At 42.3% G+C, this 12,077-nt stretch overlaps 1 protein-coding gene across 6 annotated transcripts in view; it reads left to right on the top strand.

The window, feature by feature from the left end:
- The window catches only part of APP (amyloid beta precursor protein), a 285,398-nt gene that overhangs the window by 105,230 nt on the left and 168,091 nt on the right, over positions 1-12,077 (top strand). The gene's annotated exons all lie outside the window — the stretch shown is intronic.

The following is a 12,077-nucleotide window of genomic DNA, read 5'->3' as shown; positions in this document are numbered from 1 at the left end:
TTCAGAGTTGAGCCTGTTTCTGTCATTAGCTTTGTGCAAACCTCATCAGGCTCAAGAGTCCTCATTTGTAAAGGGGAATGAATTCTCTGACCAGTTAGTTTACATTCCTGAGACAAGGTTAAATTTGGAAAGCAAAGAGTTTTCGGTATATATGTGATAATTTTGAAATTCTTGAATTTTTAAAAAAGAATTTAAATGCCGCATTACTTAAATTTTTTTCTAAAGAAATAGTCAAACCAAACCCTGTCTAGTTATTAATAGATACCGCAGATGAGACGCCTGAGTTGGTAAGCTCTTTTTTTTTTTTTGAGACAGAGTCTGGCTCTGTCGCCCAGGCTGGAGTGCAGGGGCATGATCTCGCCTCACTGCAAGCTCCACCTCCCGGGTTCACGCCATTCTCCTGCCTCAGCCTCCCGAGTAGCTGGGACTACAGGCGCCCGCTGCCACGACTGGGTAATTTTTTGTATTTTTAGTAGAGACGGGGTTTCACCGTGTTAGCCAGGATGGTCTCGATCTCCTGACCTCGTGATCCACCCTCCTCGGCCTCCCAAAGTGCTGGGATTACAGGCGTGAGCCACTGTGCCTGGCCAGTAAGCTCTTTTTAACTCTAGTTATTTTCAACTACAATAATTTTATAGACTTTTTTTTAAGGCTAGAATGTTGATGTGGAATCAAATAGGTATGCCTATATGTATGGTAGATGCATCTGACAGGGATCACTTGACTTGAACATGCCCTGACAATGATCCTGTGTGGCAGGCTCACCTGCATCCAAGTTCTGAGTTAAGAAATCGGGAGCGGGCTGGGCGGGGTGGCCGGTGCCTGTAATCCCAGCACTTTGGGAGGCCGAAGCGGGGCAGATCATTTGAGGTCAGAAGTCCAAGACCAGCCTGGCCAACATGGCAAAACCCTGTCTCTACTAAAAATAGAAAAAATAGCCGGGCATGGTGGCGCAGGCCTGTAGTCCCAGCTACTTTGGAGGCTGAGGCAGGAGAATTGCTTGAACCCGGGAGGTGGAGGTTGCAGTGAGCCAAGATCACGCCAGTGCACTCCAGCCTGGGCGACAGAATGAGACTCTGTTTCAGAAACAACAACAACAACAAAAACCCAAAACAAAAAAAACAACTAAGAAATCCAGGAGTGGCCAAACCAGAGAGCCATTCCTTATCTGTAAGGAACATCTGAGCCCTCATCTCCTTCCATGGAACATGGGCCATGCCGGGGATTGAGACAGTTTGTTAAGGGTTAAGTGAAAGTTGCCAGGTGGAGATTGTTAGGGGGAGGGTGTTAAGTGAAAATGCTGTAGAGACCACATGCCTTTTGCAAGCGGCTGTGGTTCTTCTGTCCGACCCACCACCACTGGACTCTCTCCCCTGTATGCAAGCCCCCAATAAAACCCTATGAGACAGGGTTCACTAGCTCTGGGGCTCTTGAACCTGGTGCCATCCACATTGGAGTCAATAGGAGTTTGGCATGACACCTTATTCTATGAAATTTTATATGAAGCCATAAAATTTTCTTTCAAATAGACTTTATATTTTACAATAGTTTTAAATTTACAGAAAAATTGAGAGGATAGTCCAGAGAGTTTCCATATGCTTTGCATCCGGTTTTCCCCATTGTTAACATCTTATATTAATAAGGTACATTTGTTGCAGTCCGTAAACAATTTTGATACATTGTTACTTATTCAGATGTCCTTACTTTTTGTCTAATGTCCTTTCTGTGTTGCTGGATGCCATCCAGGAAGGCACATTATCTTTAGTTGTCAGGTCACCTTAGCCTCCTTTCCTCTTGGCTGTGACAGTTTCTTAAACTTTTCTTGTTTTTTAATGACCTTACTGATTTTGAAAGGTACTGGTCAGATAATTTGTAGGAATTGTCTCATGCTTTGCCTGGGGTTATTGGTTTAAAGAAGGAAGACCGCAGAGGTAAAATGCCCATTTCATCACATCATATCAAGAATACATATTTGTCAACATGATACAGCCCAGTTGGCATTGACCTTGATCACCTGGCTCAGGTGGTGTTTGTCGAGTTTCTCCACTTGAAAGTTATTCTTTTTCCCACTTTGTGTGCTCTGCTCTTTGGAAGGAAGTCGATTTGCACAGCCCACAATTAAGGAGCAGAGAATTATGCTTCATTTTCTTGAGGGCAGAGTGTCTGCATAAATTATTTGGAATTCTTCTGCACAGGAGATTTGTCTCTTTTTTCCTATTTATGTATTCATTCAGTCAGTCATTTAGACTCATGTATATTTACATTGTACTTTGATTTATAATCCAGTACTACTTTATAATTTTTATTGCTCAAATTATTCCAGCTTTAGCTATTAGAAGCCCTTTCAGTTGGTTCCCATGCCCATTTGACATAGCCATATATATTTTTTTCTTACAAGATGCTCCAGTCTCATCTTGCATATTTTCGCCATAATCCTAAAATCAGCTGTTTCTCCAAGGAGCCCTTGTTCCTTTTATTGGAGAGTAATGTTATTGGAGAATAGTATTAAAATCTGGATGTTAAGGATGCTCATTGCCACTGGAGTTTCTTTGCTTTTAAGACTTCTCAGTTGATAGAACAAGGCAATGTATTTGTCTATATTCACCCTTGTGTTATACAGATGTATAAATATTTCTATAGCTAACTAGTTGTATTTATATTAAGCTCTAATATCTAGTCTATATTAAGCTAAATAAAAGTTCATCCAGATGTTTCCTACTCTAACATATTACCACACGGACACTTTCTCTCTCCTCCTTGGTTATCTATAAATTCTTACTCTATCCTCCATCTGTGTACTTCATTGTTCAATTTCAGTATATGTGCATAGCAGTATCAGAATTGTTACCCAGGCTGGGTATGGTGGCTCATGCCTGTAATCCCAATACTTTGGGAGGCTGAGGCAGGTGGATTGCTTGAGGCCAGGAATTTGAGACCAGCCTGGGCAACATGGCATAACCCCGTGTCTACTAAAAATACAAAAAAAGTGCTGGTCGTGGTAGCATGTGCCTATAGTCCCAGCTACCGGAGAGGCTGAGGTGGGAGGATCACCTGAGCCCAGGAAGTCAAGGCTGCAGTGAACTGTGATCGTGCCATTGCACTCCAGCCTGGGAGACAGAGTAAGACTCTTTCTTTTAAAAAAAAAAAAAGTTAAAATATGTCTTTTTAAAAGCTGCAAGACTGCTAACATTTATTTATTTATTTATTTATTTATTTATTTTTGAGGCAGAGTCTCACTCTGTCACCCAGGCTGGAGTACAATGACACAATCTCAGCCCACTGCAACCTCTGTTTCCCAGGCTCAGGCGATTCTCCTGCCCCAGCCTCCCGAGTAGCTAAGATTACAGGCACCTGCCACCATGCCCAGCTAATTTTGTATTTTTCGTAGAGACAGCGTTTCACCATTTCACCATGTTGGCCAGGCTGGTCTTGAACTCCTGGCCTCAGGTGATCCGCTTACCTCGGCCTCCCAAAGTGCTGGGATTATAGACATGAGACACCATGCCTGGCCATAAATACTTATTTTGTTCCCATTTTTTTTTTAAGTAAATCCTTTGCACTATTTTTATTATTTTAAGACCAGTGTTATTCAGAGCCTGGGTTAAACACTATTCTTTTTTTTTTTTTGAGACAGAGTCTCACTCTGTCACCCAGGCTGCAGTGCAGTGGTACGATGATCTTGGCTCACTACAAAGTCCGCCTCCCTGGTTCAGGAGATTCTTCTGCCTCAGCCTCCCGAGTAGCTGGGACTATAGGCATGCACCACCACGCCCAGCTAATTTTTGTATTTTTGGTAGAGACAGAGTGTCACCATATTGGCCAGGCTGGTCTCCAACTCCTAACCTCGTGATCCACCCACCTGGGCCCCCCAAAGTGCTGGGACTACAGGCATGAGCCACCACTCCCGGCCAGCACTATTCTGTCCTGTACTCGCTTTGCCATCTATGTATGTATATTGGATGTATATGAGGCTGGATCTGTACTTGGAAAAGTTGGAGAGATGATTTAGGTAAAACTTTTAGTTTTCACTTCTTTTGCCTTTTTGCTTATCTTGATCCATTTAGTTTCTGCCATCTGGCAAATAGTTCTCATCTGAAGAATCCCATCTGTTAGTTCTCACTATTATCCGGTAATAGTTACAGTGAAATGCTGGTGACGACAACAGCCACTTTTTAAAAGGATGTGTAATTCACCCTCGTGTCCTCTTTGAGAACCCAGTAACTGCCCACACTCTGAAGCTAAAACCATAACAGTTTTATCACATGGAAAGTTTGTTGAGAAATGTTTGCCTGCTTCTGTGAAGTAATTGTCCCGTCTCTTGAGTACAGATGCCTCCCAGGAAAATTTTTCCAGCCTATTTGTTAATGCAAAAGTTACAAAAGGTCAGTATATAATGAACACGTTCAAGAAAAAAAAAAAAAATTTGTGAAGAGTCTGAAATGGTAAAATAAAAAATCACTTAAGAAAACATTTATCTGCAGCTGTCATTTTCATATACACATATCTAGTGTATATAAGTTAGTAAGTACATAATTCTGGCAAGTTCTACCTGTCTACACATCTACACAGAAAAATTGGGAAAGTCTTGTCCAGACTTTTCCATCATCTTCAGTATAAAGCATCTTCTAGCTGTTCAAATAGAAACAAGCTGGATTCTTGACTCCTTTCTATTTGGTTCTTTTTTTTTTTTTTTTTTGAGACAGAGTCTCGCTCTGTCTCCCAGGCTGGAGTGCAGTGGTGTGATCTCGCGATCTTGGCTCACTGCAACCTCCACCTCCCAGGTTCACACCGTTCTTCTGCCTCAGCCTCCCGAGTAGCTGGGACTACAGGTACCCGCCACCACGCCTGGCTAATTTTTTTGTATTTTTAGTAGAGGCGGGGTTTCACTGTGTTAGCCAGGATGGTTTCAATCTCCTGACCTCGTGATCCGCCCACCTCGGCCTCCCAAAGTGCTGGGATTACAGGCGTGAGCTACCACGCCCGGCTCTGTTATTTGGTTCTTTAGATCTGATCTTGAGACAACATCCAGAATCTGAGAACTACTCACCATCTCTCCTGCTGTCATCCTGGTCCAAGTCATCGTCATCTCCCACCTGGATTCATGCCAGAGCCCGCTTCCTGGTCTTCTCACTTCTAGTCTTGACCCCTAGGGCAAGAATGATTAGCTTAGAAAACCACCCCAGAGCCTTCCAGTATTACTCCGAGTTGGACAATGTTTGAGGCCCGTTTAAGTTGGACAGTTGGACTGTTCAGAGTTGGACAATGTGTAAGGCCCCGTGCAGTCAGCTGTGCCTGTCCTGTCCTGGCTCTCACTCACTCACTTGCCCATGGATCTCCTCCACATCATTCCTCCACGACAGCACTGATCTCCTTGCTCTTCTGTGAGCTCACCAGGCATGCATCAGCCTCAAGACTTTGTGTAGTATTTATTGCTTCCTCTGGGTAGAATATTCTTCCCTTTGATTCTGAGTATTTTGTTCCCTCACTTCCTCAAGTCTTCACTGAAATGTCCTATTTTCAAGTAGGCATTCCCTGACCACCCTATTTAAAATTTCACCCCTCAGAAAAAACATACAAAAAAAAAACCCATCCCCTTTGTCTGCTTTATCTATGTAACATTTATTGCCATCTAACAGACACTATATTTTATGCTTTTTTATCGCTTCCCCCCTAGGATCATATATCATTTTATTGGTTTTGTTCACTGCTGTATTCTTAGCACTGAGACATAATTGTAAGTATGCAGTGAAGAGTTAGTGGATAAAGGACTGCGACTGCCAGAGGGGACTCAGGAAACACCCCCTCACAGCCAGGACCGTCACTCAATGCAAGAGTTGAAAGAGGCGATCACTCTGATTCTCTGCTTCTCCACTCGTAGGGCCTCCATCCCACTGTGTTGATTGCTGTCATGTATTCACCTCATCATAAGCAGTACTCACGTGCCAGACAGTACCATGTCATCTCTGCGGGGCCACAACTAGGTAGTGATGGTGTAATGAAAATAAAACCCCAGTGTCTTCAGTAGGTACCAAATGGGTGATTAATAAATGATGAAGAGTAGCTGTTGCTCTTTTGATTACTATGATTATTATTATGAGAAACTATGGTGGTTGATGAGATACTGGGGAGAAGGATACTATATTGAGCAGCTTTGTTCTGGGCACTGAGTTGAGTGCTTTATGGATATTAATTCATTTAGTTCTGCCAGTTCTGCCATTTACTCTGTGTGTGACCTGGACTGTTACATAACCTCTCAGTCTCACCTTCTCTTTTTTTTTTTTTTTTTTCAAAAACACAGTCTCACTCTGTCACCCAGGCTGGAGTGCAGTGGCACAGTGCCAGCTCACTGCAACCTCCACCTCCCGGGTTCAAGCGATTCTCCTGCCTCAGCCTCCTGAGTAGCTGGGATTACAGGCATGCGCCACCACGCCTGGCTAATTTTTTTGTATTTTTAGTAGAGATGGGGTTTCACCATATTGACCAGGCTGGTCTCGAACTCCTGACTTTGTTATCCGCCTGTCTCGGCCTCTCAAAGTGCTAGAATTACAGGCTTGAGCCACCGTGCCCGGCCCTCACCTTCTCTTATAAAGTGAGATCATTGTAGGTGCTTTGGTGTGGTTCTGAGGACGGTGAGAGAAGATGCACATGACATACTGAGGGTAAAGGCAGGCACATGGTTCAGAGTTACTGACACTACTGATGTTTTATCTTCACCAGGCAGATCCGGGCCCATAGCACAAGGAAACCGAGACTTTGGCGTTTTACAGTAATTCCAGTGCCAGAACACTTCCCCCGCTTTCTTGAATCATCTTTACCTCTTGAGAGATGAGGAAGAGAGGGCGCACCTTGGGCAGAAGTCCAAAGACCTCAGGCATTTTTGGCCCTTCATTCCCATGATTCTGGCCAACATCATTTTAGTCCCCAGCAGTTCATAGAAATATTGTCTTTTAATCTGATATTTGAATAATCTGTGTCTTGAAGAACCTGCATATGGCTCTGGAATCTTTTACATTAATCTACTCAATCCCACTCTGACGCTCAAAACTTTAGCAGTCTGGTTTTTTTTTTTAATTATTTTAATATCTTGATTTTAAACATTTATTTTTAGAGATAGGGTCTCTCTAAGTTATGCAGGCTGGCCTCAAATTCCTGGGCTCAAGTGATCCTCCCACCACAGCCTCTCAAATAGCTGGGATGACACCCCTAGGTGCCGCCATCCTGGCAGCAGTGTCAGTTTTGAGACATCTTTCCCTTCTCATTTCTCCAAGTGTCTTGGATTGGGGAGTTACTGTGGTTTTAGTTGCAGTACTTTTTACTCTGAATTCTGTCTTCTTCCTGGAATTCTGTCTGTCTTTTGAAAAGACAGCATAAAGAAATCGAAAAATATACTTTAAATTCCATAGCGTGGGAGCCTCTGCTACTCGCCTGTTTGATATTCATTCCCATTTTTTCCTTTCTAAAAGAATTCCAGATTTTTTTTTGTTCAGGGTGACAATGCCCTCTGCTGAAAATACTTTCACAGATTCCCTTGCAGGTATGTGTAGCCAGATCATAGTAATGGCATATATGGCCTCAGTGGGATTTGCTGAGGAGTATGTCCCTCCCAAGTAACAGAGCAAAGCTTTATTAGAGGGAAAAAAAAAACAACAGAAAACCTTTCACCTTTGTCTTGTTTCCCCTGCCTTCTGCCTGGAACTTGGACACAAAGTCTTGAATTTCTGTGACTATTTTGTGACCATAAAACACGAGGATAAAACCAACGTGCTAAGGATGGCAATACAGAAAGATAGGAATACCCTGGTCCCTGATGGCATCATGGAATGTCTGCAGTGGCCCTAGCTTCAGTGTCAATCCTACCGTGTGTTTAAGCCAGGTTTGACATGTGGTCTGTTCTCTGCCGCTGAATGCATTCCCAGCTGTTCTGTGTGGCTTGCTAGCTCATTTAAGTCGAGTTTTATTGTCAAATTGACCACATTGTGGATTATAATATTAAAGTACTTCACAGTCTAAAAGTGAACTACTTTTGTAAAAGCCAAAGGAAATGGGCCAAATGAACCATTTTGAACAGAGTTTAAATGAGTGAGTTGAGTTACCACTCTTGGATGGAGAACTGGAGACCTGGATTTTCAGTCTAGTTCTACTGCCAGTTGGCTCTGTGGGCAAGTCACCTGACCTGGGCTCTTTTCCTCCCATCTGCAAAATGAGGTAATTTGAGCTAGACAGTCCTCTCAAAGACCACCAAGGAGCTAGCAGATTGAGGCCTGCAGACTCCTATTGAATTTGCCATCCTTGTTCACCTTGCCAAGACTTCATAGCCAAGAAGACAGACCCAGATTTTGTTCATTAGCTTTGAAAACTCCCTTTCAGTTGTGGGGGGTGTGTGTGTGTGGTGTGTGACATGTGTTTTGAATATAAATTGTGAATTGTTTAAGCAAGAAACCAGGTTGTATGTTTAGCAATAAGCATGCGTAGTGTATATTGACGAATTTATCCGCTGGAAATAAATGGTGCCAAATTTCCTAAAGTTTGTCGTAAAGAGGAACATGATTTCTCATTATGATGCTTAATTTGTTTTGGTCTTTGATCTCTTATACCAGAATTCTGTTACGAACTTTTTTACGTGAAAGATCAAAGCAAATAAACAGAAGCATTTGTAAAAAAATAAGGTATACGTGGCTGTGGAGAGAAACTCCAGGTATATACGATCATAGTTTTTTTTAAATTAACAAACTTTGTTTTTAAAAACAAAGTAGTATAAGTTCACAGCAAATTTGAGTAGAAAATACCGTTTCCATATACCTGTTTTCCTAGCAAAGATTTTTAAGTACAATATTTTTTAATTAAAAAAAGAAAATATAAACCATGCGAAGCCAGTTGGTGAAAAAGGCTTCATTGTATTTTAGCACTCTTAACTCTTATTAAAAATTTTTTAAAACAGATTTTTGTGGTTGAATCGCTTACAATTTCTGATGTGTAACATTCTAACATGTTTCATCAAATTTTAAAAGTAATGTAAGCAGTGCTGTCCACTGCTAAATTTTATTTTAATGTTAGAATGCAGTGAAGTTTTTGTTTTGCCATTAGTCCTGAGAGCTTATTAAATAACCAGTTTTAATCCTTTAAAAAACCGTTGTCATTTTGAGGAACACATATTTCTTAGCTCTGTGCAATATAAGAAACTAAGACATCTTGGCAGTATCAAATGAAATGTTTTGCAAGTTAGAAGGTTCAGTAGCCACTTATAAACATAATGAACGATTGTTATAGTCAGACTAATGCAGAAATACAGGTGTTGGGGGCAGGGTGGGTGGGTGAGGAGACTTGGTCCACAAGTAGTAGTTTGCCAACCTCTGTCCTAAACACAAGTTGAAGAATATGGTTCTCTTGGATAGATTTTCTGCCAGATGAAAGTAAGAATAATATCCTTAGCTAATGAACTCCTAATATCCAAGGCAACTTTTATTTGATGCAGGCTTTTAAGAAAAGCTTGTTTACCAACTCCTCATTAAAAATGCTCAGACTGGCTGGTCATGGTGGCTCATGTCTGTAATCCCACACTTTGGGAGGCTGAGACTGGCAGATCGCTTGACCTTAGGAGTTCACGACCAGCCGGGCAACATATCTAGACCCTGTCTCTGCAAAAAGTAAAATAATTAGCTGGGCATGATGGTGCACACCTGTAGTCGCAGCTACTCAAGAGGCCGAGGTGGGAGGATTGCATCACCCCAGGAGGTCGGGGCTGCAGTGAGCCCTTGATCCAACCACTGCATTCCAGCCCAGGTGACAGAGTGAGACCTTGCCTCAAAATAAACAAAAAGATTAATGCAGTACATGTCCTTTTGTTGAATAAGTAAATATGTTTTGGTAACTTTAGCTTTGCATTATGATCTAGTCCTCAGCAGATTGACTAAGGGCAGATAAAACAAGTTGATTTGGTTTTGTTGTTTGGCACTTACTGTCTGGTTTATGCCCCCAAGAACTCTGGCAGGCCAAGGTCAAGTGGATCTGATCCCTGCTCTGGCTCTTCTCACGAATTGATTTAGTGGCTTTGGGCCAGCATTAATTTTTTTAAACTCTTTGACCTATTTGTACATGACAGGCATTTAATTTTTCGAATAATCACTCATTAAATAGAAAAGCATCACTTCTTAGTTTGGACATTTGCAAATACGGCTGAGCAGAGCTGACAGATGAGGTGGGCATCTTCAGGTCATAGGTCACTTCTGGCCTCCTGTAACCTAGAAAATTGGGATGCCTCAGACATCAGGTGTTCTTCCAAGCAGCTAGGGTTGGTCCCTGACCTCAGAAACCCTGAGAGCCCTCAGAAACTCTGAGAAATGCACCTGGGAATGGTATTTGTTTTGGATGAGATTACCTTTACTTTCCATTCTCCAGCTCTTCTTGTGTTTTTGTTTGTGTTTTCTTTTATATCATCCTATATAAAAGAGAAATGTGATATCATTTGCATTATCTTGTTATTTCTTTCCTTGTAATTTATATCTTAATGCTTATCTCTGGGGCTAGGTTATAATCTCCCGAGGTAGGTGGCCTTAGGTTTCTTGGCAGAGATTCCTCCCCTGGGAAGTGAGGGTTATAAAAGAACCTGTGATGTGGCCCTGTGGAGCCGCATGGGGTGGGTGCTCAGTACTCACTGATTTCTTCCCGCAAAGTGACACCCGCAGTCTTTGGGGTATCATGTCTCATAATTTTTGCATTCCCTGCAACACACACTATACTGCTATGGGCGTCATTGATCATTTTAAAGACTTAAGGAATGACAAGATACAGTGCTTATTCTCCTCTATGATTTGCTTAGATTTTTATCTAAATAGTACTCACTAAGTACTTCAGTATCACGATACATCTTATGTGTTTGAGCTAGAAACAGACTAAAGTTTAAACACCTTTATGAGAATGCAAAGTTACTTCCTTCCCCTTCTTATGGCGTTTCATCCCTCTTTATGTTGCATTTCAGGAAGGGTCCTGTAGCTTACTATGAAGGAAAGACATTGGTTCCTGTCTTTGCTGGTGTGTGGACAATCTGTATTCTTTGCTCCGTGGGAATTGTGGGTTTATGTGTATTCTTGCATGTTTTGCTGGAAGGACCACAGTGACCTACTTGGTGGTCTCCCTGCTTTCATGGTTTCACTATGCTGGTCTATCCTTCACTTAATTATAGAGTTTATCTGGGGGAGGTGGAAACTTTTGGCCTATGTTGCTTCTTCCAAAATGGCATCCAAAACCTAAGCCTCTTTAAAATTAGAGTCCAACATGCTTCCCCTGTGCTACTTCCTTCTGGACTCCCTTTGCCACTTCCTTTGTGCTCCAGCCATGATGGGCTGCAAGTACGCCTTGCTGGTTCTTTTCTCTTTCTTTGCACAGAGGCTCCCTCATTTTGAAGGGTCTTTTGCTACCCATCCATCCATTTGGATTCTATAATAGAGTTCTTCATGTTTGCCAGAACTAGGCCATTGTGGGGGTATAATGGCAAGCAAGACAGATTCTTCTTTTTTTTTTTTTTTTTTTTTTGAGACGGAGTCTCGCTCTGTGGTCCAGGCTGGAGTGCAGTGGTGCAATCTCAGCTCACTGGAAGCTCCGCCTCCTGGGTTCATGCCATTCTCCTGCCTCAGCCTCCTGAGTAGCTGGGACTACAGGCGCCTGCCACCACTCCCGACTAATTTTTTTCGTAGTTTTAGTAGAGACGGAGTTTAATCATGTTAGCCAGGACGGTCTCGATCTCCTGACCTCGTGATCCACCAGGCTCAGCCTCCCAAAGTGCTGCGATTACAAGCGTGAGCCACGGCGCCCGGCCAAGCAAGACAGATTCTATCCTTGTATCATGAAAGTTCAATTCATTTCCCATGTGGCATACTACTTCTCACCATTCAGATTCATCTCGAATGTTATTTCTTCTTTGAGGTTTTTCCCACTGCACCGAAGATATTGGCTTGGCACTTTCCTCATCTCTATTACAGAATTTAACTTGTTCATTCATCAACAGATATTTATTGCCTACTAAGTGCAAGAATCTTTGCTAAAAACTGGGAATATTGCAGTGAACAAAACGAAAATTAAGT

Source organism: Papio anubis, chromosome 4, assembly GCF_008728515.1.
Source record: "Papio anubis isolate 15944 chromosome 4, Panubis1.0, whole genome shotgun sequence".
NCBI lineage: Eukaryota > Metazoa > Chordata > Mammalia > Primates > Cercopithecidae > Papio > Papio anubis.
The sequence above is the reverse complement of the archived record's forward strand: the minus strand, read 5'-3'. Positions and strand labels throughout refer to the sequence as shown.